This window comes from Malania oleifera, chromosome 2 (assembly GCF_029873635.1).
Source record: "Malania oleifera isolate guangnan ecotype guangnan chromosome 2, ASM2987363v1, whole genome shotgun sequence".
Taxonomy (NCBI): Eukaryota; Viridiplantae; Streptophyta; class Magnoliopsida; order Santalales; family Ximeniaceae; genus Malania; species Malania oleifera.
The window spans coordinates 72074259-72087645 of NC_080418.1; positions in this window are offsets into that span (position 1 = coordinate 72074259).

Genomic DNA, 13387 nt, shown 5'->3' on the forward strand with positions numbered 1-13387 from the left:
CCCTCCTCTGCTCGATTGGTTCCCTTTGTGGATTTTCTTTCTTGACAAATCTTGACAGATGTCCCCTTCTTATTAGGACTTCGATTTCTTTCTTCAGCTGAATGCATTCTTTTGTGTCGTGGCCGTGATCCCTATGGAATGCATAGAACTTGGACATGTTCCGCTTATGTAGAGGCGTTCGCATAGGTTCGGGCCATGAGACGTAGTCCTTCTTTTTGATCTGCATCAGCAACTCTGAGCGCGGTACATTTAGAGGTGTGTAGGTGGAGAACTTGTTGTGCTGTCCTGTACTCTTTTGACCTGTTTGCAGCGCACTAGTTTCGTGCCTTTTTGTGGGTCTATAGGCATCTCCAGATTCTCTGCCGTTGTTTCTCCTTTTCCGCTCTAGACGATTTCCTCTCGTGTCCATCATCTCCTCCAGGTTTATGTATTTCTCTGCTCGAATCATTAACTCCCCAATGTCCACTGGCGGTTTTTTTCCAAGGGAGTATAAGAAGCTTTCGAGTTGAAGAGCCGTTGTCAGGGCAGCCAAGGCTACCCCCATATCCAAGTTGCAGATTTCTAGGGTCGCTGTGTTGAAACGGTGCATGAAGTTCTTTAGAGTCTCGTGGTCCCCTTGCACCATACTCATTAGATGGCCTGTTGTTTTGGCAACTCTCCGGCTACTAAGGAAGTGGCCGATGAACATTTTCTCCATCCCTTGGAAGGAACCAACAGATCCTGGTCGCAGAGTTTGATACCAGTCTCTGGCGATACCCTTAAGGGTGGTAGCAAATGCTCGGCACATGATGGCGTTAGGAGCCCCTTGCAGCTGCATTAACATTTTGAAATTTTCCAGGTGATCAATGGGGTCAGACAAACCTTCGTATCTCTCAAAGATAGGCATCTTGAATCTGCTGGGCAATGGAGCTTCCATGATCTCTTTGCTGAACGGAGACTCCGCGCACTTTAGGGATGTTTCCCCATAGTAGGGCCTGGCTCTACCCTCTTTCATCATCTTCTCTATGTAATCTATCTTCTTTATTCTTTCCTCGAGCTCGGTGGATCTTTGTTGGTTGACGTCCACGCTATTTGCATCTTCTACCTTCTTACTAGGGTGAGTTTTCTCTTCTTTCTCCCTTAGTTCGTCAGCTTGTTTGTCTGCGCTGGGTTTGTTTTGCGGTTGGGGAAGGACGTGCCCTTCTTGACTCTTCTGTTGTAAGAGTTGGTTGAGCATGTCCTTCATTTCCTTCTGGAAGGCAAGGAACTCCTCCCTACTGACACCAGATGAGTCGGAGGTCCATTGGATGGATTAGGATGGTTCTTTGTTATCAGGGAAGGAGGTGGAATTGCGTGAGGTTGGCATTGTTTGAATGTTTGAAAGTCAAGAGCAAGATAATATCGCCTCCTAAAAGTAACTTCCCACAGACGGCGCCAACTGTTGCGGGGTAAAAAAAAATAGCTGGGATGCTCCTTCGACTCTCGTTGACCTGAAAGAAGAAAAGAATGAAGACTTGGAGGACCCGGGGTGTACTCCGGGGGACCACTCCGATGCCTAAGTAAGAGGAAGGCTTTTAGGAAGGCTAAATGCAACAGTAGAATAGTGTTATCTCCCTTACTTTTGCCTGTACTCCCAATCCCTACTTATAGGGGCTTGAGTTGACCGCTGGTTGGCTCGGATTTATTGCGTGGGGGCGCGAATCGCTCTTCGGCCATAAGTGCGTGCGCCTATTACTCGGTTTTTAAGGGCGTCGGCGTGAATCTCTCCTCCTCTTTATTAGGTCGGAGCTAATCACTCGTTAGGAAGTCAGACCTGGAGAAAGTATGAGACAGGCGTTGACCTACCCTTATTAGCGTGATTTATTATGGGCATATCAATATTAAGCCAATTTTCTCAACCATACTCACATGGGTAATGTTCATGTCAGCATGAGATTGAAGAAGTTAAGAATAAATTATATGCATTCATTGCATTTGTTTAGGAGAAGATTCCACCAACTAATGATCAAGGATCTGACCATGTTGATGTCAATGATGATGAGAATTCTTCTCATGAGGATGATGATGACCACTAGCCTTAAATCAACTTCTGCGATACATGACATAGTTTGGAATTTTATGATATTGGCATATTAGATTTATAAGAATTGAATCTTTTGTGGTTCTTTAACTATGGTGTCACACTTTTCACTTATATTTTCTATCATTTTATATATACATAAATATTTCATTTAAAGTTTTATTGCATTGAATGATTGATATTGGTATGATGAATATATGATATAAAGTACTATAAGGTATAGGAAAATAGTTAGTCATGATAAATGGGAAATCATATATAGGTTATGTTTACATATTAGTGACAATTAAATTCGTCAGAAATAAATGACATATTGTTGTAAATAAGCAAGAATTTAGGAAAAATATATATTTTTTAGCCATTGATATCCATCAAACTTGCTAAATAATAAATGAATTCCATAGTTAAAAAATAGCTTATATTTGTGGACAAAAGCATCGTTATTAATCAGTGGCAGCATGATTGTTGCAAAAAAATAATATAGCGATGGAAACAACAACAATTTTATTGATAGATTTAGTGACAACATTGGTCATTGCCAAGATCTTTGAGACAGCACTATTGCCTATTACTTTGGATTGGGGTTTTTGTAAGGAAATGAATGTTAATAAGGTGTCATCACAAAAGGACATTTTACAATGGAAAATAGCCTTAAAAATTGAAATTCTTCCATTGCTAAAGGTCCTTTTTCATGCAGTGATGGCTATTGGTGAAGTTTGAACCAGAAGGAGAGGATTGTGTTGGATCGAGTGGCAACCCAAGAGAAGGTGAATTTGGTTTAATAAAATTATAGATGCTAGAAACAAAAATTAAAGCAATAAAACAATCAAGTAGATTACACAATATAAAAGCAATTTAATCAAAGAGAGAAAGGATTAGAAATGTAAATGCTTTTATAGTGGATCAGTTGTCCTCACCTACATCCATTTTCTCAAGACCAACCATCTTGAGGTTACACTATTCCTTTAACGAAGACCAAGGAACCAATTACAACCCTTTATTTTAACGGAGACAAGACAACTAAAACATAATCCTTATTTTTTAGAGACCAATGAACTAATACAACAAAGCTTACAAAGGGAAATTACTCACGAGGAAGCAAACACAATAAATATCACAAGATGAAGGATACCCAATTAAATCTCACAAGATAAACTTTTAAAGAATAATCAAAATAAAGGTCAAGATTATTCTCTAAAAGATAAGCAATTTAAAGCATAAAAACAAGATTGAGAGAGAATTGAAAGTAAGAGCACTTGGTAGTTTAACATGGATAACTTTTCTAATGTTCTCAAAGCTTAGGAGGGTATATATATAGATTATGGATGAAAACTAGTTGTTTTATGCCTATTGGACTCTCTTGTCTTCTTAGACCGGTCAACCGCTTATTAGCTATTAGAGAGAAAAAGTGACCATTATGGGCTAAAGTGGCTAGACTGGTTGATCGCTTTTAGGGGTCGATCGACAACCTTTAGCCTCTGCTTAGGCTAGTCGACCACTCTCTGGGTTCGATTAACCATCTGTGGCATAAAGGATAAGGTTTGCTCTTTTTTGTTCCTAATTCTATAGTACGTTTATGCTCATTTGTGTTATACCTTATTTTTGTTATTGTTTTACAAGTCAAAGTATAATAAAATTGAAAAAGAAAAAAAAACAATACAAAAAAAATGTGAATTTTAACTCTTCAATTCTTTTCTCAACTAGTCAAATTTTCCTCAACTTCAATGGCTCAAATCTTGTACAAACCAACTTAAGCACAAATCCACTAGTCCCTAATAGTTTGTTATCATCAAAATTAGGTTAATGAAACATTGTGGCTAACAGTCTCCCTCTTTTTGATGATAACAAACTATTCACAAAATTTGGAACAAATATAAATCAATTAGATTCACACAAACGTTCTTGTTTTCTCTTATCTCTCCCCTTTTACATTAATAAAACCAAAATAAGAGTGGTGAGGCTAAAGACTGTAAATGATATGCACAAATTTTTAATTTTATCCTAAAAAAATGTACTTTATAAAATATATACCAATGTGTTCCCCATAAAAGATTTAGCATGGTCACATAATATGATATCAAATTAATGCATAGTCATTTATAAAAATTGATACCAACTGTTGTCGATCATAACTCAAATAAAAGAGAATTAATACCAATTAACTTAAAAATAGACTTTCCATATTTGAAAATTTATCCCGCTTTGTCATTAAAAAAGAAAATTGGGGGCAAATGAATTCTACAACTAAGACCACAAGTTTGAAAATCAAGTTTGAACCAAGATGTCCTAGCTAAAAAAAATAATGTAAACAATCATGATTTTCTAAAATTCTATCATATTTTCATGACTCATCATCAATGACCAAGATTCTGAAAAACTTCAAATTTTCACCATGGTTGAGAACTAAGGTGTAGTCCCAAGAGAGGGGGGGGGGGGTGAATTTGATTAAAAAATTTTCTTTTAATTCTTTTTAAGAATTCCTAACTTCCTTTACTTCTTTTAATGAATTCTTGACTTCTTATTGATTTATCAAATACAAAATAAATGCTTAAAACAAAATTCAATCACAAGTACTTAAACAATCAAGTAACCAATCAATCAAATTTCCAATCAACCACAATATCTAAGATATAAGATTCAACTTTTTGTTTGTTTGCAGCCATGTATATATGAAAGTTTGATTCAAGCCCTATGGTTGATGCAAACCCTATGATAATGAATTTGCTTTCTCAAAATGAAGTGCAGTATAAAATTCAATACTCTTTCCAAAAGTTTAGACGCTAAATAAACTTTCAGTTAAAGAGTCTTTGGGTGTTTCACCAATCAACGTACTCCCTTACGGTTCCCGCAAAGTATGGATCAACCAATATATTCCCTTTTGGTTTCCGTAATCTCAAAAATAAATTAAACTTAAGTTTATTTAATATCTAATCCACGTAGTATATATGATTTAGGAATTTAAAACATCCATGCAGTTTATATATGTTAAAAGTAAAGAGCAACGAAAAGAGAGAGTGACACAGGGTTTTTACAAGGTTCGGCTTATCCCCAGCCTACGTCCTCACCTTTGGCAAACCACCACAAGATTCCACTAATCTAGCTCATTTCCAGGTGGGAAAAAACCTCAAAAGTGATACCCCATGCTCAAACACTCCTTTATTAGGCTAGAGCAATGCCTTTCCAAGCGATACCCCACTCTTGGGCAATGATCCAACCAATTCTTGAATCGTCAAATCTACAAGAATGTTAGAATTGGTGTATTCCCAAGAGGGGGGTGAATTGGAATTTTAAAATTTAACTCCTCGGTTAAGTGAAATACCTGTATAATACAACCTAGGGTCTTTCCATGCAATTCCAATGCGCCAATAATATAATGCGCCAAAATTTAAATCATGTGTATCATTTACATCATTACATACATGTGCGATAAATATAAAGTGTAGAAATATAAACAAGGCACATGATATTTTATCAGGGTTCGGCCAAGCCCGAGGATTCCACTAATGGCTTACTTAACGGGTGGAGCGGCACCTAATACAACCAGGTCAATTAACATAGGGCTGACCTCAACCTTTACAACTATGTCAACTAGTGGGGCTGATCTCAACCTACACCTTAACAGGATGGTGCACCTAACTTTCCTAATCGGGTCTAAGCCAATCCGGGACTATTTCCCAGGGCTAGCCTCCCTCTTCAAGCCCGTGCCTGGAAATACAACAATATGTTCACAATCAATGAAGTTGGTACAGTGATTATGCTTTCTTGAAAAGTAGATGTGTACCCAGTTACGTGCAATCACATACACCACCAATAAGATATAATGAGTAAGCTCAATGTGGTTTAATATATGCTCTCAAATAAATATTTGCTATCAATGTAATCAGTGCATGAGAATGCAAACCAGTATGATCTTTGTATCACAAGTGTATTCAATCTAAATGCCCAAACAAAGATATTAATCAACCCTCACATATTTCAACCAACAGATTTTCTCAATCATATAAAGCTCAAGTAGTGTATAAATTTGGTTTGCAAAAGGAAATTTAATCTTTGCATTTAGCAAAAGTTGTAAATCAATGAATATTGCAACAAAGATTTTTATCACATAAACAAATATCTCTTCAAATATTTGTTAAGATGAAATGCACTTGATATTTGAAAATTGTTTTGAAAAGATTTTGCAACCAAAATTAAATACGAGCTTCTCAAGATGTTGCAATGAAGGTGCAATCTCAAAAGATCTCATAAAGTCTTCTTAGGATAGACTTATTAACAAAGTCCTTTGAGAATACTTAAGGATTTGCTCTCAAACAAAATGGTATCAATCAAGCACAACACGTAGAAGAGCAAACCTATATAGCAATCAACACTCAAATCAAACTTACACAATATTTTTGGCAATCAAAGAATGTAAGTGTGAGTGTATGGAGCTTAGAAATGAGTATTATGGATTTTAGGAATTTCAAAAAATTTCTTCTAATCAAGATTGCTAATCCCATACTAATAATTCCAAATGAGGGGGTATTTATAAACTTCACCAGAAATATAACTGTTAAGGACATAAGCGGAATAATTATAAAAGTTTTAATGATATTTAATTAATTTAACCTCATTTAAAAAAGTTAACCGCGGTAAAAAATTTGGAGCAACCCAAAAGCACCGGCCGACTAGGACAAGTTCGGTTGACCGAAGTTCTTGGGGTTTGGTCGATCGGGCAAGAAATGAACTGGGAGTTCGGTCAACTAGACTTATATGTCCAAAGGCGATTTTCCAATTTTTGCGAGGTTCGGTCGATCAGGTTCAATTTGAACTGAGCTAGTCGGTCGACCAGACAGTTGTGTTCCCCACGTGGGAACTCGGTTGACCAGGTTGTTGATATTCAAAATATGCTTGGTCGACTAGGAGGTCAATAAAGTTTACCCCTGGGGTGTTCGGTCGACCGGGGCCAAATGAACTATAAGAGTTCGGTCGACCAGGTTGTGGGCAACCAGTTGACCCGATCCTTGGTCGGTCGACGGGGGGCAAAATATACATGAAATGCTGGTTGACCAAGTGTGCACATTTAGTGCATTTCGTCCCTGTTTTAGCAAACGAATCCTAAAATATCATTACTCAACCAAATATGTTAAGTTTCACTTGTTTCTTAGCATCAAAATAGGATGTTAAGCCTTGTAAGGCCAACAATGGTCATTACATTCAACATTTGCAATCAGTTTTCAAAAAATATTCCCAATTATGCTGTTTGTTTCAAAAAGATTTTTCACATACAAGAGCTCACAAAGTCACAATTATTTCTACTTATGGTTGCTTCCCCTTGGTAAACATCAAAAGGTTTTTGTGAGGGAGGTCTTAAGGATTAAATTGATAAATAAATATTATTAATTTTCTCAAGACACATCAAGTTATTCAATATGGTTATTAACAAGCTCAATATGCTCAAATTCATAACAAGCTCAATATTCACAAGGAAATATTCAATGTGCTCGACTCATCTTTTTTTAACAAAATATTTATATTCTACAAAAAATTATCTTGATATTCAATCAAGCTAATATGTTCAACTCATTGTACTTGTAATTCAAAATGATGAACAATATATTCATAATTTAAAATGATCGTCGGTAACATTTAAAGTCATGATGCTCAATTCACAACTAAATATTCATTTAATCATGCTCCCTTTAAACTGAAGCATATATACTCAAGATTCAAGCATGTTTTAGCAAAAATAATTTCAACATAAAGAGAATTTTAAATTTTCATTGTCATCAAACAAAAATCTCCATTTATCATCAAAATATCAAAGTTCACAAACTTTTCATCAAATTTCCGAAAATAGTAAAAGATTTGCACAAATATATAAAAAAATTCAAGGGCAACAAAAAAACGAGTTTAAAAATGTTTTAATCTTTTATTTAAGATTAAACATTGGGAAAAAAAGCTTATCTTTTAAAAATACTAAAAGATTTGAAAAGGCCCAAGTTTCATTTTTCAAGGAAAGTTATTTTCAACTAAGTCCCGACTTTTTATATTACTCAGAAATTCATCTCGAAAGTTTTCATTTTAAGAGGAGGAGCTTACCTTATAGTTATCCTTAATAGTCATGAGACAAAGGTTTGTCATTTTTTTGTTAGAATTCATTTTCCCTATTGAAATTAGGATGTATTCCCAAGAGGGGAGGGGGTGAATTGGGTTATTTAAAATTTATTTGCGAAATTCCTATTTACTTTAACCCTTTAACAATTTCACAAACAATATTCCTATGCAGTGACCGTACAATATCAATCAGGAGTCCTAGATATGAATATAAAGATCAATACAAAATCTGAATTTACAATATGAATTCAAGAATTAATAAATTTAGTTAGGCAATTATTCAAAATATGATTTTCAGCTAGAGTCAATGGGAATTATAAAAATGATTTGAGCATTGAAAGTTGTGTATCTCAGCAAATATACTTCAATAAAATGATTAAATACCAACCCTTTTACTTCAGCTGATTTAATCAAAGATTTAAAAATTTTTACTATTCTCACTTTTTAATACATTATACAATCTGCAAATTATAGGAGTTCTCGTTTCAATCAAAAATTAATTTCCAATCATTCAATAGATTTTTCAATATTCAGCAATATCAATGTTCAGCACGTTCTCAAGTATTCAACATGATTAAATATTCAGCAAGTTCTTAATGAAAATAAAATCATACACGTAGTTGATATCTTGCAGAAATTTAAAAGAGTAGGAAAGAAGAAGTTGAACACTGTATTTTTTACATGGTTCGACCGCAGCCTACATTCTTACCTTAAGCAACCCCTTGTGAGGACTTCCTTTCCAACTTCATTACCAGGTGAAGTAAAACCTCTCTCCATTCAAGGTGGAGTTCTTCTCTCTAATGAGAACAATCCTCTTGCTAGGCAATGATTCATAATACCTAAATCGTGAAAACAATACAAGCAAGGAAAAAGTGCTTTTATAAGAGAAAGCTCCTCAATTGAGTGGATCAGTTCACATTAAAATAAAGAATACTTCAAATAAAACAATATGAAAGATGAAGCTCAAAAGTAAATCACTAGAAATCAAATTTAAGAGTGTAAGTTTCGAAAGATCAAATCATAATTTCGTGAGTATTTAGCGACAACAAAACAGCCTCTTCTGAAAAGTATAACCAAAGAGTTTTGAAAGAATAATGTGTGTGTCATTCTTTGTTCTTATACCCTAATGTGTAAGAATATGAAGTTTAAATAGTGCACTATGGTTTCAAAAAGTTTCTCTCAAATTTTCTCTCAATTTGGAAACCAATCATGCAAGTTTTGGAAACAAGATCAGCACTGTTAAAAGTTCAAATATACGCGTTTGTTGACTGGACTCAAAGGGTCAGACGTTTGTGCTTTTTTAAAAGTAGCACATTCTAAAAGTCAAAATGGGGTCCATCGCCTGTGCCTAGCATGTTTGCATATTTTCAAAGTTAGTAGCATCTCAATCGCTTGATAAGAAATCATCTGTCGCCTGTCCTTTCAGCAATACTTGTTTTTCAATATTTTTGTTCCAAACTTAAATTCATAACTTGGAAAACTTATATTGGACTTTATGTAAATATTTTCCATGTGCAAAACAAGTCTCTAAGTCCATGATATATCCTAGGGGCTTCAATCATTCAATCTTGAAATTTGAAGTACTTACATAAGACTTTTATACGATTATTCTATCTAAGTTCCTAAGTCTTTATGTTATGAAGCTTCCAAGATTCTTTTGAGCTTTATGCATTGTTTCAATGAACTTCATGGCCAACATGACTTGATTGTTTTACATACTTCATGATTTATGACTTTAAGTGTACATATCATTTAAGCTCTTCAAGTACGCTCACTTGATTTCACAAAAATAATTAAGTCCTGAAACTCAAACTTAAATAGACATGTTAAGTAACCTTGATTTTTTATCATCAAAACAAGATTAAGCCTTGTTTAACTAGCAATATCCCCCGTTCTTGATGATGACAAATAAGGAGCAAACATGAGAAAGCCTTAAAAAAGCTCCCCTTAACAATAAGTATATCCTTAACAAGTCATTCACTCATATCAGAATATTTCAAGCGTTCAGAATATCATGTTTTCATCATTCATATTAGAGCAATTTCAAGCATTCTAATTTTCAATATATGTCATGCTTCAATGCTCATAATCATTCAAGCATTCAAAATTTTCAATATATATCATGCTTTCATAATAACTCCCCCTAAATATATGTTCATATGTTCATATGTCAACCATAAATGCAATCATAAATTCTCATTTTGTCCAATATTTATCCCCCTTTTGACATCAACAAAAAGGGTACCTAAATAAGATAAACATGCATTTCACTTTAGTAATTTCACACTCATTGTCCATAGGTTAGCATGCTATTTCTCAAGTCAAACATTAATCAAATATTCATGCATCATGCAAAGGATCACAGAATCAAATTTTAGCATGAAAAAAGTCATATTCAAGAAAAGCAAAGATAAGAAAATAAGAAAGTAGTGTGAAGAGTTGTAAGCAAGTCAAATATTACAACGCAAGTTGTTTTGAAAGATAAAAAAGCTAATCATCATTGCCATAATCTTATGCAGTGCCTTCCTCATCATCATCATCTTCATTTCCAGAACTCGTTTCCATTGGAGGTTTTCCTCGTGATGAATAAGAACTTTCCATATATCATTCAATACATCCAAGCCGCTGGTCAAGGGAAGTGTAACTCAACTAAAGTGAGCTGAAACCACTATGCACTTCAGCACGGAAGTCGTTCAGTTGCTACTGATAAGCTACAAACTGGAAGGGAGCATCATATGCTGGTGGGGCATTTTGTTAGGGTTCAGGAGCTTGCCTATGTCCCCTACCACCCTTGGGCAACCATCCTTGTGGACATTGTACATATCCTATTTGCTTCTCTGCAGTAGAAGAAAACATATCGTAATGGGTTCTTTTGATGAATAAGGTAGATGGTATGGTAAGGCCTAGATGGTCAAAAATTTGGTTTAGTATTCCTCCATATAGAATAATGACCCTTCTAGCCTATTCTTGTGAAATCATCAAGTTTAACATCAAGCTGGGTAGATCAAGCTTTTTGCTCTCTAATAGGCACCACATCACAAAACAGTCAAGGTGGGAAATATGGTCATATGACCCTACCATAGGCAACATGTTGTACGTGATGAGTTTCTGTTAGTTTTGGGCCTACAAGTTTAGCTAATGATACAATAAAGGATGACCAAAATATATAGGAGCTTCTATCATAATCAATGGTAAAAACTCCTCAAGGGTAAAAGCTTGTGCCATTGTCCAAGATGTTCCAACGGGTGGACACTTAAATTCACTTACTTGGATTCTAAGCCTAGTGGCAAAAGTTTGTAGGGTTACTTCAAATGATTTATCCATAACCTGAGTGAAGCATACAATTTCTCCCTTTACCATATTCATGTAAAAGATTTTCACAAGATTTGGATAAATGCCTCTAACTTGATAAGTTTTGAATCTTTCCACACCCAAAACATTACACATCGGTAAAGTATTTAGAAACTTACCTCTAAAGAACTCAAGACATAAAACCTTTCTAAAGATGAGTTTGATAGATCAAAGATGCTTTTTATAGACTTCCTTGGCGTGGGGTGTCATTAACCATCACTCAATGTCATTTGAATCATACCTTTTGGAGGAGGGACCTTGGTTTGTCGTGCGCTTGGTTCTAGGCATGATTTTGAGAAAGTAAATGGTTGAATCCTTCAAAAATGATATGAAAATGAAATATAGAAGGATCTCTTGAAGTTTAATCGGTGACATTTTCTAGAAATATGATTTGGGAATGAAAAAAAGAGACTTTAGGAGAGTGGAGATATACGGTAAGTTGACTAAGATGTGAAAACTTATACTTTCATGGGTCAGGTGACTGTGCTTGAAGAGTCAGTCGCCTAAGCTATGTATTTCACAAGTCAGTATAGGTTTAGTGGACCAATGATGCATGGGCAGTCACCGGACCTTCAATATTTTTTGACTTGCATATTCTTTTTTGCTCAACCACACATTTAACATCAATTTTTCCATTTCCAAATCACCTCTCGACTATGTAACATGTCTAACTCTCGTCATATTGAGATGAGCTTGTCCTTTGAAAAAGTTTTGTGAAAATGTTAGCCCATTATTTATCTGTATTTATGAACTCAAGAATAATATCTTCCTTTTGCACATGATCTCTAAGAAAATGATGTCTAATGTCAATGTGCTTAGTCCTAGAGTGAGAAATAGTACTCTTTGAAATATTTATGGCACTTGTGTTATCACATTTGATTGGTACAACCAAATAGTACAAATTGAAATCCTCAAGTTGTTGTTTCATAAATAGAGTTTGTGCACAACAACTACCTGTTGCTATGTATTCAGCCTCAGTAGTAGACAATGCCACAAAATTCTGTTTCTTGGAAAACCAAGATACTAGAGATCATCCTAAAATGTGGCAAGTACCACTCATACTTTTACGATCTATCTTACATCTAGCATAATCCGTATTGAATAGCTAATCATTTCAAAGGATGTATCTTTAGGATACCAAATACCTAAGTCAATAGTCCCTATCAAATATCTTAATATCCTTTTGACAACTATTTGGTGAGATTCTTCAGGAGTCACTTGAAAATGAGCGCACATGCAGACACTGAACATGATATCAAGTCTACTAGTGATTACGTGGGTAAACTACATAATTAGACGTTTTAATTCGTGCATTAGGGCATATATTTTTAATTAAATGCCTAATTACTTTCAATATTTTAACAAGGTGTCCTATTTACAATCTTTGGGTTTTATTGAGCAACTTATGAATTTTTTGGCATTTTTTTTATCATAGGAAAATTTTTAGGAGCTAAAATCGGTACCAGTTCATAATTTGCAGATAATTTTCCCGCCCAAGCTCCGATTGAGATGATTCGACATCCTAAAGAAAATGAGAATATTATCTACAACTTTTATGTTTTGATCTTTGAGAGAAATGGGCTCCAAGAGAGTCAAAAAGGAGCTCGCTCGCTAAGAAAAAAAAAAAAGAAGAAAGAAGAAAAAAAAAATCTACAAAACCAAGTGATGTGACCCGCCCATGCAGCCGGGTTGGATTTGTCTCCATGAGTCTTGCCGGGTCATAGGGCACTCACTCCTCCTCTCCTTATATTTCTCACTCCCCCGCGCACCCAGGAAGCACCTCCTTCTCCTTTTCTCTACTCTCTCATTCTCCCTCATTCTCGCCTTCTTCTCTCTCTTTCCTTTCTCTTACCTTCTCTCCTAGCTCTCTCTCAGCTCTCC